This window comes from Triticum aestivum, chromosome 7D (genome assembly GCF_018294505.1).
Source record: "Triticum aestivum cultivar Chinese Spring chromosome 7D, IWGSC CS RefSeq v2.1, whole genome shotgun sequence".
NCBI classification, from domain to species: Eukaryota; Viridiplantae; Streptophyta; class Magnoliopsida; order Poales; family Poaceae; genus Triticum; species Triticum aestivum.
The window spans coordinates 40,460,604-40,475,105 of NC_057814.1; positions in this window are offsets into that span (position 1 = coordinate 40,460,604).

Sequence of the window (14,502 nt, forward strand, 5' to 3'; positions counted from 1 at the left end):
CACGTGACGAAGTCTTCAATCTTGTATCTTCATAGTCCAACCGTCCGGCTAAAGTATATAGTACGGCTGTCCGAGGACCCCCTTATCCAGGACTCCCTCAGTAGCCCCTGAACCAGGCTTACATGACGATGAGTCCGACGCGGAGATTGTCTTCGGCATTGCAAGGCGGGTTCCTCCTCCGAATATTCCATAGAAGATTTTGAACACAAAGATAGTGTCCGGCTCAGCAAAACAAATTCCACATACCACCGTAGAGAGAATAATATTTCCACAAATCTAATCTGCTGACAGCTTTTCTAAACGTGACGTTCTGCCGTGATCTGGTCATGACGAACCGTTTTTTCGAGCCTGCCACTGCATGTGTTGCGAGGCGGTTTTGTTGGCACGTCTTGTCGAAGCAGAGATCTTGTCCCTCTTTTCACGGGATTCTCATCAATACGGGTGTGGGTAACCCAACCGCGCCATCAATTACGGCTCGGGGAATAAGCGGTTTTACCAGGCAAGTGGGGAGGCGCAGAATACCTGGTGCCTTTATAAGGGGATAAGGACTCCCATTCGCACCCACGCTTTCTTCTTCCCGATCCATTCCCCTCCGCTCGAGCTCCAGCGCCCAAGCATTCATCTTCTCTTCCCACAAAGGCCTTCCGAAAATGTCCGGATCCGGAGCAGGAGGCAAATGGATGGCCTCTACCGTCCGGGAGAAGGATATCAAAAAGCTTCGGGAGGCCGGGTATCTGGCCAATAAAATCAGCCACCGTCTCCTGATGGCGGGACAGATCGTCCCTACTCCGGAACCCCACGAGAGGGTTGTATTCCTCCCTCACTTTGTCCGCGGGCTAGGGTTTCCCCTCCACCCGTTCGTTCGCGGCATCATGTATTACTATGGGATCGATCTTCACGATCTGTCCCCTAATTCCTTCCTCAACATCTCGACATTCATTGTCATGTGCGAGGCTTTTCTCCGCATCTCGCCACACTTCGGCTTATGGCTGAAGATTTTTAATGTGAAGCCCAAGGTAGTGGGTGGCGAGCACGCCGAGTGCGGGGCCGCTATGGTGAGCAAGATGCCCAACGTCATATGGCCAACAGGCACCTTTAACAATTCTGTCAAGGAGTGGCAACAGCAGTGGTTTTATATCACTGAGCCACGCGGCATGGAATGGGCCGCTATTCCCGAGTTTCGATCCGGTGCCCCCCTGCGGCTTACATCCTGGGTCAAGAAGGGCCTGAACTGGTCCTCGTCCGATGAATTGTCGGTGCTCCAGACGCGCGTTAAAGATATGGGAGACAAGAACATCGAACTTGTCAATGTAGTCCAGGTGATGTTAGTTCGCCAGATCCTGCCTTGTCAACACCGGACTTGCAATCTATGGGAATTCGATCCGGCCAAGCACCAAACCCTGCGAGAGCTTTTCGGCTCCTCGCACAAGGACATCTGGAAGGTGCTTCTCAAGTCCAGCAAATCATGGCCGGACTCCGCCGAAGACCGCGGGTACCAACTGTCCCGCCCTGCAAGTTCGGTAAGTCATCGTACTTTTTATCCGCATAACCCAAGGGAAGCGCCTAATGTGTTTTCCACAACTCTCCTAGGGCTGGACGAAGAAGGCGGAGCGGATCCATTGTCCGGCCCCGCTGCCCGAAGAACCGGTCGTCCCACTTCTGACGAAGATGCTGGTCCCGGCGCCTTACAAGGTGCCGAAGAAGACGGCCAAGAAGGAGGCCAAAAAGACCCAGGGCGGCCTTCGTTGCCGCGGCACTTCGGACACAATATCCGAAGGCTCTGATGCCCGTTCCGCCTCCAAAGAGGACGAGGAGGAGGATGAAGATGAATCCCCTGCGGGGGGGAAGAAAGAAGAGGACAGCCTCCGTACACTTGAAGGCCGAGTCGCCCAAAAGGGGAAAAGCTCCTCTTCCGGAGGAGTCCACTGCCGCTGCCGACAGCGGCCCGGCATGGGATCTCAGGGCCCAACCCCTGGTGAATTCGTGAGTATATTGAATCTGAGTACGTCTATGCGTCCAGACTCATCATGGCATAATATTTTAACCCGAGCCATTTTTTGGTAGTCCGGCAAGGTCCCGTACCAAACAATCCTCATCAGAGGATTCGCTGAGCTCGGATGCTATGGAGAGCGGGACGCCCCCGAAGGTCCCTTCCTTCGAACAGGTGAATACCACCGAGGCTTCGTCCCAGAGGGACCCCGGCCAAGGAGGAGAGCAAAAGACCGTGAAGGCGGCCCCTGGAGGTCAAATTTCGGGGGCCGGACACATGGGGGAGAAAATTCCCATGGGAGCTAACGGCTGGGGCCATCTGGAATTCGGCTCCCAGCCGGATACAGTTCCGGAGACCAATACGGCTCCAGAATCAGGCAAGCAGCATCTCTCAGCTGGAGGGGACATGCCTGTTCCACCGGCAACCTCTGTCCAACCAGAGGTGTCGGATGCTTTGTTGATGGCGTTGAAGAGCGCCTCCATCGTCGATGAACACCGTGCCCTTATGGATGCGGTGATTGAGAATATTCAGTCTGCTGAGAGTGGACTGAATGGAGCTTGTGTCAGCCTTATAAAAGGTTTTGAGGTATGTTTTATGAGGTTTCGAAGAGTGTCATGGTATGGATAGTAGCCCCTGATACACTGTTCGGTGAAAGAAAGAACAGGACAGAGGATCAAATTTATGTTCGCAGGAAGACTCATTGAATGACATCTATTTCTCTTCTGTTACAAGCAGGCGTCTATAGTGGCTGCTGCCTCTCATACTGCGGAGATCTCCGGACTGAATCAAAGTCTGGAGCGGGCCAAAGAAGAACTTGGCCAGTTGAAAATGCAGTTGGGAGATAAACAAGGTATGCGCAAGTCTTGTTCGCGTTTATTGCGAATGAATTTTCAGTATGATGAAATATGTTTCATGATTTGCGCTAGGGATGATGACCGAAGTCGAGGCTCTTAAGAAGGTCGTGGCCGTGGCCGAGAAAAAGGCAACCACAGAGCAGGCTCTTCGTGAGAAGCACGAGGCCAGGGTTGTTAAAGCTGAGCAGGAGCTGCAAGAGGCCGTGAAGAAATGCGAGAACTTGGAGCAGAGTTTAATGGGGAAAGAATCCGAACTCACCAAGGCGCATCAGGCCACGAGCGAAGCCCGGGGGGAAACCCAAAGCGCCCTGCAGGGGATCCAAGAGGCGAGGAAGATCGCGGCGGGTAAGGCTTTTTCCATGTAAAGCAAGTATTTGAGGAGAAAATTATGTTTCTTATTTTGAATTCGGATTTCTCAGGGGTATTTGCCGAGCTGCCCCGCAGCATATCGGATGCCGCCCAATTCTACCGAGCCGAAGAAAGGAACACTGCGGATAAGCTCTTCTGGACGCAGTATTTGGCACCGAATTATCCGGTGCCCTTTGTCGATCAACTGAAACAGCTGATCGAACTGCATAAGGCGGCGGAACTAGCCATGAAGGATATGATTATCCGGCTATGGCCCGCCGAGCCGATTCCAAGCAGCTACTTCGGGCTCGTGAAACGGCTTGTGAGTGCCTGCCCTCGACTTGATGTCATCAAGCGGTCTGTCTGTATAGAGGGTGCGCGAATGGCCTTCGCCCGCACAAAGGTGCACTGGGGGAAGATGGATGCTGAAAAGCTGATGACCGAAGGACCGCCAGAGGGGAAGGAGCACCGCAAGCCCGAATTATATTATGAGAGTGTCCTGAAAGGATCCTACCTTGCAGCGGAGCTATGCAACAAGGACATTATATTTCCATGAATGCAAATCATGTTGTCCTTTGTAATGTTTGAACAAGGTCATTTATATTATTTATTGCCTGTTATATTAAAGTTTATCCTCCTGCGCGGCCGTTTTATATATTAATCCTGAGAGTTGGCCAGTCGTCGGCTTCTGCCCCCACGTCAGAAGTACGGGGGTGTTCGGGATAGACCTGATCACTCTTTATCCTAGTTTTGGGTCCTTCGAAGGAGGTGTTCAGCACAACGAACCAGGCAATCGGACTATAGGTCTTTATCGCTCTCACTTAGCCATATGAGCTTTAGGAAGGTAGGCGCAGCCCCTGGTGTTCGGAAGACCGCACGAGGGGCTCTATAGGCACCTGATCGGAAGAAAAACCCGATCCATCGCACGCTGCATTGGTTATGGCATTATGCGGGAGAAATCCTTAAAGATTTTACAACATCTCGAACAGCTGACCAGCTCTCGCCGTATCATGACAGTCAGTTTTCGGCTTTCTGTACTGAGGTGCTTGTCCGGAAGAACCGGGACACAATCGCAGTAGTTCTCCCAGTGCTACCTTAGCCGATATAGCGGAACGTAAGGTACCAAAACGTGGGAGCCGGGCAAACCCAACTATTGACCCAAGACATAACTCGGAGCCGATGCATATAATGCTATAGGTTCGGGGTGCCGAACTTCCGTGAGGGTGTTCGGACTTTATTACCGTATTATGGGTAAAACGAAGCCCCTGGCATATTTGAAGGCATATCGTGGTGCCGCTTGAAAAGAGAATTTTAATAAGAAATAACTGCATATAAGCGTCATATGAATCCATATGTTGTATTTGAATAGTACGTCGATGCGTATAAGTACATGTAATGTGATAAAAAGGAAATATGACTGTGGAACCTGCTGAGACCAGGGGGGAGAAGCTGTGTGCGGATCCGGAGTATAGTCGGATGGTCAACGCGGGGAATGTCTAAGGATTCCCTTGCGTGTTCGAGCTGCCTCCATATCGCCCGTCCTGGTCGGCGCAAAGGTGAACCTGTGAAGGAAATGTAAGAAATGTTTGCGTGCCGAAGAGCGGTTGAGCCGCTGAGTGCGGCCTGTCCTGGCCTTCGCCGGAGTGTTTAATTGAGCTCTGGACGAGTCGGGCTATCCTTCCGCGAAGTAGTTCGGAGTCTTTGACGGTGTCCGGGAGCCTGGCCGTTGACTCGAGGTTCGGCTGCAAGGTGCTGCTCGTTGCTTCTGCTGTTAAGGCAACGGTGTACTCATTCATGCCGAAGTAAAGTTCGTCCTTGCCATTAACCGTGATGACGCCACGTGGACCGGGCATTTTGAGCTTATGGTAGGCATAATGTGGCACCGCATTGAATCGAGCGAACGCGGTTCGTCCGAGCAGTGCCTGATAATCACTGCGGAAGGGGACGATTTCGAAGATTAACTCTTCGGTATGGTAATTGTCGGGTGATCCGAAGACTACCTCAAGGGCGATGGAGCCTGTACAGCTGGCTTCCACACCTGGTATAATGCCTTCAAACAAAATAACTGCCATATGTATGGACACATATAGGGACGTTTGTTTGACTCAAAGCGTATTTGTTGTAGTGACTCAAATGCGCCTCAGACTACCTCAATTTTTCTTTTTCATGCAGTTAATAATGCTCGTGCATCAACTATCAAATCACATTCATTTTCCCCCATAACTGATAATAAGAACTTTGTGCCCTCGTTCTAATATTTTTTATTTTTTTGAATAAACATGCCTTGTACTATAAGAGGGAGAGATCAACTCATACATGTGGTTTCTCATCTGCAGAAACTTTTCTGATGTTGTCTGATAAAGAGCACCGTGGATGGATATATTATCATTTTTGGTAAAATCAAATCATATGTGATTATGTGAAACATCTGGATCAGATGCATTGCACTATGTCTGAAGCAGCAAAATGGCGTCATCCTCGCTTTTGTGTTAGACTGAAGATTATTAATGTGAACTACCATGAGAATTCACTTTTTTATGGTAAATGTCGTCTTATACTCTTATGTAGAGATAGTATTAAGGCTTGGAGATTATTAGTGTCAACAACCATGAGAGTTCAGTCCCCGTATGTTAACCTGATGTTATTTCTTTACATTTTTTTGTAAGGTATATCCATCAACAACAACATGATGTTCCTTCCTTTTACAGTACACGTATCTATACTTCGTATCATAACATGACATCAGCCAGACTAGATTAAACTTCTGGAGGGCATGTTTACTGGGTGTGGTACATAAATACCATTCTCTATTCTTATGGTTGTATGTTCAGCACAGGAGAGCTCACTGGTAGAAGTTCCAATAATTTTTTTTTAAATCTCATTTTGCTTTCTTTGCAGAAAACCTGTACGTGCGGATTCTAAAGGTAGCCACCACAAGGATAAACTACAGAAGTAGAGAAAGCAAGGAGCTATTCTTCCACTATCAGGATGTAGGAACTAGAAATCATATACTCCCTCCGTTCCTAAATATAAGTCTTTTTAGAGGTTTTGATATGAACTACATATGGAGCAAAATCAGAGAATCTACACTCTAAAGTATATCTATATACATTCGTATGTAGTCCCAATTAAAATCTGTAAAAAGACTTATCTTTAGAAACGGAGGGAGTAGATATATTTCAACTTGTTTGTGACATGTAATTTTTTTATTGATGATGTGTACAATTGAGTTTGTAAAATACTACTGCTCTCATTAATACAATGCTATTATTTTGCGCGATGCCATACAGTTTCTGAATATTTTCTGATATGTAAATGGGAGTCAAACTGTTTAATATAAGAAAGTAATTTTATTAAGTGCAACTTAATTAAGAAATTATAAAACCGAAGAGAATATATGCAGTTGCATCTTGCATAAATTTAGCAATGCGTCTCTAAGGGCATGGGGACGCTCTTAAAACGTCTCATCCATGTAGACACGCTTTGTAAGGACGCTCTTAAAACGTCTCATTTTCATGTAGACACGCTCCCTGTGCGTCTCAATGGTATTTGAGACGCTGCGTGGGGAGACGCTCCAAGGACGCTTTAATGAGCGACTCTAAAATCCGCTAGAGATGATTTATTGTGCCTCTAGCACCTACATTGAGCGCCTCTACATGCCTATTTTGTTGTAGTGGGTTGCCCTGATTGGCGTTAACCGGACGATCCGTGCGGTTGAAGGTGACCGGCCCTAGTTTATATTGTGGGACGACTAGTTCCGTTAAGTCGGCATCCCTAAGGGTGCATATCCGGTCCGAGTTGGGAATTTGGGTGGTGTTTACCACGTTCACCGTTTGGATTTGTGGGGGAAATTTCTTTTGCCCTCCTGTGTTCGGTGATCTGGGCTCTTCGTCGCCATCATCGCTTTGAGACCCCCGTTCTCTGTTTTTGGCGCCTGCCCTGCCGGCTTGTTTGAAGACCCAGCATTCTCTGTTTGTATGGGTGGCTGGCGTCCCAGGGGTGCCATGAATTTGGCATTGGCGATCGTGTATGCGGTCCAGACTGGATGGACCCGAATTGTTGTTTTTGAGTGGCCCTTTCCGCTGACCGGACTTTGAGCCACTAAACCCGGCATTAACTGTCGTATCTTCGGCGTTTTCACCATATTTGTGGCGCTTGTGTTTGTTGTGTCGTGGTTTGCCGTTGCTATCCCTGGCCTCTGATGTGCCAGGTTTGCTTGCTGTGTTGTTACTACAAGCCAACCAGCTATCTTCGCCCGCGCAAAAGCGGGTCATAAGTGTCGTGAGGGCTGCCATGGATTTTGGCTTTTCTTTGGCCGAGGTGCCGGGTGAGCCACTCGTCACGGATGTTATGCTTAAATGCCGCAAAGGCCTCTGCATCCGGACAGTCGACAATTTGGTTCTTCTTAGTTAGGAACCAGGTCCAGAATTTCCTGGCCGATTCCCCTGGCTGCTGAGTTATATGACTTAAATCGTCAGCATGCGGCGGTCGCACATAAGTGCCTTCGAAGTTGTCCAGGAATGCATCTGCCAGGCTCCCCCAACTTCCGATGGAGTTTGCCAGCAAGCTATTCAGCCAATGCCGAGCCGACCCTTTGAGTTTTAGCGGGAGATACTTGATGGCGTGTAGATCATCCCCGCGGCCATGTGAATGTGGAGGAAGGAGTCTTCTATCCATACCGCGGGGTCTGTAGTACCATCATATGATTCAATGTTTACGGGTTTAAACCCTTCTGGGAATTCGTGATCCATTACTTCATTAGTGAAGCATAGGGGGTGTGTGGCACCTCTGTGTCGGGCTATGTCGCGACGCAGTTCATACGAGTCTTGTCTGCTGTATTCAGCCCGGTCGGGTTTGCTTTTAGTTTATCCGGCGTGACGATCATCATCACGCGTTTGGGCGCGACCCCGTGATCCGTAGATCGATCTTGTATGTCCTGCTTTGTTTTCCAATGTGTTTCGCAGGTCCTGCGTGTTGCCCCGGGCCTTGGTATTTTTGTTTGAATGGCGGCGGGGTGCGGGCTGGACTTCAGGCTGATATGCTCCTCTGTCTCGGCCACCTCGTGGCCGATCAGCCGCATCATACGCTGGTAATGTAGGTTTTAATGCTTCCTCCTCGAATTGGGGTAGCAACCTGCGCTTTGGGTAACTCTTGGTTGGGCGCTCGAGTTTGTATTCCTCGGCCGCCAGGACTTCAGTCCATCTATCCGCTAGCAAATCTTGATCAGCTCGAAGCTGTTGTTGCTTTTTCTTCAGGCTGTTTGCTGTGGCTATAAGCCGGCGCTTGAAGGGCTCCCGCTCGATGGGATCCTCAGGCATGATAAATTCTTCGTCGCCGAGGCTCACCTCGTCTTCGGAGAGAGGCATGTAATTGTCATCCTCTGATTCTCCGTCTGCTGCCTGTTTCGGAGGGCTAGCTTGTTCATCCTCCCGCTCGAGGTCTGGCTGGAGGGGATTGTCGTCGTCTTCGGCACTATCCGGAGCGTTATTGTCTCTTGTGCCGGTATCGCTGCTTTTGCTATGGCGGGACTTAGAGCGGCGCCGCTGACGTCGGTGCTTGGATTGCTTCTTGGAGGGATTATCCTTCGTTGTCTTATCGCCATCGCCTTCTTTGGGGGTGTCCACCATGTATATATCATATGATGAGGTGGCAGTCCAGCGCCCTATGGGCGGCGGTTCCTGTTCGTCTCCTGCATCGTCGTCCATACCGTCGATGTCTTCGGAGCCGAAATCGAGCATGTCGATTAAATCATCGACAGTGGCTACTAAGTGGGTGGTGGGTGGGCCGCAAATTTCTTCGTCGTCCGCATCCCATTCTAGCCGGACATAGTTCGGCCAAGGGTCTCCTCACAAGGAGAGAGACCTCAATGGGTTTAGCACGTCGCCCAGTGGTGAGTGCTGAAAGATATCCACGGAGGAAAACTCCATGATCGGTGCCCAATCAGATTTGGTAGGCACGGACGCAGGTGGTTCAGAGCCCGTGGCCGGGGACGAATCCAAGTGTCCGGCAACACGGGTCTCATAGGAAGTGAAGTTAGCGTTCGGCTCTATCACCGCTGCGTGCGCGGCCTCCGTGGCGGGGTCTATCCACCCGTCCTCGGACGGCACGATCTGCTCCGGATTAAGGGCCGGAGTAGTTGTAGGTGTGATCTTCCGAACACTGTCTGACGGCAGAGCTAAGTCATGCTTGTCGTGGCTGTGCGGCGCACCTGACATGGGCTCGAATCCGTCGAAGATTAAGTCTCCGCGGATGTCGGCAGTATAGTTCAAGTTTCCAAACCTGACCTGATGGCTAGGGGCGTAGCTCTCGATCTGCTCCAAGTGGCCAAACGAGTTGGCCCGCAGTACGAAGCCGCCGAACACGAAGATCTGTCCGGGAAGGAAAACCTCACCCTGGATCGCATCGTTGCCGATGATCGAAGGGGCCATCAAACCTTGTGGTGACGGCATAGTGGAACTCTCAATGAAAGCACCAATGTCGGTGTCAAAACCGGCGGATCTCGGGTAGGAGGTCCCGAACTGTGCGTCTAAGGCGGATGGTAACAGGAGGCGGGGGACACGATGTTTACCCAGGTTCGGGCCCTCTCGATGGAGGTAATACCCTACTTCCTGCTTGATTGATCTTGATGATATGAGTATTACAAGAGTTGATCTACCACGAGATCGTAGAGGCTAAACCCTAGAAGCTAGCCTATGGTATGATTGTTGTTGTCCTACGGACTAAACCCTCCGGTTTATATAGACACCGGAGGGGGCTAGGGTTACACAGAGTCGGTTACAAGGGGGGAGATCTACATATCCGTATTGCCAAGCTTGCCTTCCACGCCAAGGAGAGTCCCATCCGGACACGGGACGAAGTCTTCAATCTTGTATCTTCATAGTCCAACAGTCCGGCTAAAGTATATAGTCCGGCTGTCCAAGGACCCCATAATCCAGGACTCCCTCAATGAGGCCATGGAATCATTCGTCCAGCATAAAACTTGCTAGAGTGCATTACTTGTATCAAGATTTAAAACAGGGACCATCCACCTAAATACTGGCAGTAAAGCAGCAGCTCTGGACTATTAGAAACACTAATTTACAAAATTGAAGCTCACCTTCCAGATAATACGAATAACCAGAGTATATAATTACTCATGCATGAGCTTTGACATGGTCAAGCATGTCCAGGATACAAGCTTCCTCTAATAAAGGTATTGTGCAAATTTGCACTTCTATTATCTGAAACTTTATGTACATGCAACTTATCGTATTTCCGTGATTCTAGCACATGTAAAATTATGTTAGCATGCCTAAGCCTTTTCAACAATCGTTCTCCATGTCTCCAATCAGGTAATTGGCCCAAGTGATTATAAATTATTAAGCTATTGATTAGTCTATCTCTCTAAAAAGAGCTGATCAAATAAGCAATATTGGGGATGAATTAATATCAAGTAGTGCAGGTCCGAAGTTGGTCAAATAAGAAAATCACATAAGCAATATTGGGGATGAAATAAATGTGCGTGCACTTCCCGATAGATTGAATCACAACAGCGAAGCATGAAGGTAGAACAAAACATCATCGACACGGACGCTGAACTGTGCCAGTGTGATTGCGCTACCGCTGGCAGCACATATCCATGGAAGCAGAGAATTAATAAGGGGCGGCCTCGTCATGGTAATATGTACAGTTCAGAGCTTGCAAATGCCAGCGAGAATAAACACGGGACACTCATCGTCGGGCGTGCAAGGGACACGACCAGTGGGAGACAGATGCTGGTGTACACAACGGCACCGCAACGTCCTTGGCGACGGCAACCTGGACATCCTACCAGGGTGGCCAGGAGCACAGACCTGGACAGCGCGGCCATCTTTCCGGGCGGGATATCACTAAGGGAGAAGCCTATTAGATTTAGGGGTAAGTTTCATACTGTATGCCACTACAAATTTTCAGGCTTAGAGAAATGCCATCACTAATTTCATATATTTTTTGACAAAAAAAAATCATATTTTGAAACATGCAACGGCAAAGTTTTTATACTCGTACTTTGAAATATGACATTGCATACCGATTCAGGCCATTAGTTTACAATTAGGAACCCCTAAAAAAAAGGATATGCAGGGACGGGAAGGTTGGAAATATGCCCTAGAGGCAATGATAAAATGGTTATTATTGTATTTCCTTGTTCACGATAATTGTCTATTGTTCATGCTATAATTGTAGTAACTGGAAACCGTAATACATGTGTGAATACATAGACCACAACATGTCCCTAGTAAGTCTCTAGTTGACTAGCTCGTTGATCAATAGATGGTTATGGTTTCCTGACCATGGACATTAGATGTCATTGATAACGGGATCACATCATTAGGAGAATGATGTGATGGACAAGACCCAATCATAAGCATAGCACAAGATCGTGTAGTTCGTTTTGCTAGAGCTTTTCTAATGTCAAAGTATCGTTTCCTTAGACCATGAGATTGTGCAACTCCCGGATACCGTAGGAATGCTTTGGGTGTACCAAACGTCACAACGTAACTGGGTGGCTATAAAGGTGCACTACAGGTATCTCCGAAAGTGTTTGTTGGGTTGGCACGAATCGAGACTAGGATTTGTCACTCTGTATGACGGAGAGGTATCTCTGGGCCCACTCGGTAATGCATCATCATAATGAGCTCAATGTGACTAAGGAGTTAGTCACGGGATCATGCGTTACGGAATGAGTAAAGAGACTTGCCGGTAACGAGATTGAACAAGGTATAGGGATACCGATGATCGAATCTCGGGCAAGTAACATACCGATAGACAAAGGGAATTGTATACGGGATTGATTGAATCCCCGACATCGTGGTTCATCCGATGAGATCATCGTGGAACATGTGGGAGCCAACATGAGTATCCAGATCCCGCTGTTGGTTATTGGCCGGAGAACGTCTCGGTCATGTCTGCATGGTTCCCGAACCCGTAGGGTCTACACACTTAAGGTTCGGTGACGTTAGAGTTGTTATGGGAAATAGTATGTGGTTACCGAAGGTTGTTCGGAGTCCCGGATGAGATCCCGGACGTCACGAGGAGTTCCAAAATGGTCCGGAGACGAAGATTTATATATGGGAAGTCCTTATTCGGTCGCCGGAAGTGTTCGGGGGTATATCGGTATTGTACCGGGACCACCGAAAGGGTTCCGGGGGTCCACCGGGAGGGTCCACCTGCCTCGGAGGGCCCTATGGGCCGAATATAGAGGGGAACCAGCCCCTAGGTGGGCTGGGCACCAAACCCCCCTAGGGCCCATGCGCCTAGGGTTGGGGGGGAAACCCTAAAGGGGGCGCCCCCTTGGCTTGGGGGGCAAGCCTCCCCCCCTTGGCCGCCGCCCCCCCTCTAGATCCATCTGGAGGGGGCCGGCCCCCCTCTCCCTTGCCCCTATAAATAGAGGGGGGTGGGAGGGCAGCCGCACCCCTTGCCTGGCGCAGCCCTCTCCTCCTCTAACTCCTCCTCCTCCTCCGTAGTGCTTAGCGAAGCTCTGCCGGAGAACCACGAGCTCCATTGCCACCATGCCGTCATGCTGCCGGAGTTCTCCCTCAAGTTCTCCTCTCCCCTTGCTGGATCAAGAAGGATGAGACGTCCCCGGGCTGTACGTGTGTTGAACGCGGAGGCGCCGTCCGTTCGGCGCTAGATCGGATCTTCCACGATTTGAATCGCCGCGAGTACGACTCCATCAACCGCGTTCTTGTAACGCTTCCGCTTAGCGATCTTCAAGGGTATGAAGATGCACTCCCTCTCTCTCGTCGCTAGCATCTCCTAGATTGATCTTGGTGACACGTAGGAAAATTTTGAATTATTGCTACGTTCCCCAACAGTGGCATCATGAGCTAGGTCTATGCGTAGATTCGATGCACGAGTAGAACACAAAGTAGTTGTGGGCGATGATTTGTTCAATTTGCTTACCGTTACTAGTCTTATCTTGATTCGGCGGCATTGTGGGATGAAGCGGCCCGGACCGACCTTACACGTACTCTTGCGTGAGACAGGTTCCACCGACTGACATGCACTTGATGCATAAGGTGGCTAGCGGGTGTCTGTCTCTCCCACTTTAGTCGGATCGGATTCGATGAAGAGGGTCCTTATGAAGGGTAAATAGCAATTGGCATATCACCGTTGTGGCTTTTGCGTAGGTAAGAAACCTTTTTGCTAGAAACCCATAGCAGCCACGTAAAACATGCAACAACAATTAGAGGACGTCTACTTGTTTTTGCAGGGTATGCTATGTGATGTGATATGGCCAAAAGGATGTGATGAATTATATATATGTGATGTATGAGATTGATCATGTTCTTGTAATAGGAATCACGACTTGCATGTCGATGAGTATGACAACTGGCAGGAGCCATAGGAGTTGTCTTAATTTATTGTATGACCTGCGTGTCAATGAAAAACGCCATGTAATTACTTTACCTTATTGCTAACCGTTAGCCATAGTCGTAGAAGTAATAGTTGGCGAGACAACTTAATGAAGACACGATGATGAAGATCATGATGACGGAGATCATGGTGTCATGCCCGTGACGAAGGTGATCATGCCGCGCCTCGAAGATGGAGATCAAAAGGCGCAAGATGATATTGGCCATATTGTTGGGGATCGTAGCAGAATTTTAAAATTTCCTACGCATCACCAAGATCCATCTATGGAGTATACTAGCAACGAGGGGAAAGGAGTGCATCTACATACCCTTGTAGATCGCGAGCGGAAGCGTTCCAATGAACGGGGTTGATGGAGTCGTACTCGCCGTGATCCAAATCACCGATGACCGAGTGCCGAACGGACGGCACCTCCGCGTTCAACACACGTACGGAGCAGCGACGTCTCCTCCTTCTTGATCCAGCAAGGGGGAAGGAGAGGTTGATGGAGATCCAGCAGCACGACGGCGTGGTGGTGGAAGTAGCGGGATCTCGGCAGGGCTTCGCCAAGCTTCTGCGAGAGGGAGAGGTGTTGCAGGGGGAGAGGGAGGCGCCAGGGGCTGTGGTGCTGCTGCCCTCCCTCCCCCACTATATATAGGACCCCCTGGGGGGGGGGGCGCCGGCCCTGGGAGATCAGATCTCCAAGGGGGGGCGGCGGCCAAGGGGAAAGGGGGGTGGCTTCCCCCCCCCCCCAAGCCAAGTGGGGCGCCCCCCACCCCAGGGTTTCCAACCCTAGGCGCAGGGGGAGGCCCAAGGGGGGCGCCCCAGCCCACTAAGGGCTGGTTCCCTTCCCACTTCAGCCCATGGGGCCCTCCGGGATAGGTGGCCCCACCCGGTGGACCCCCGGGACCCTTCCGGTGGTCCCGGTACAATACCGAT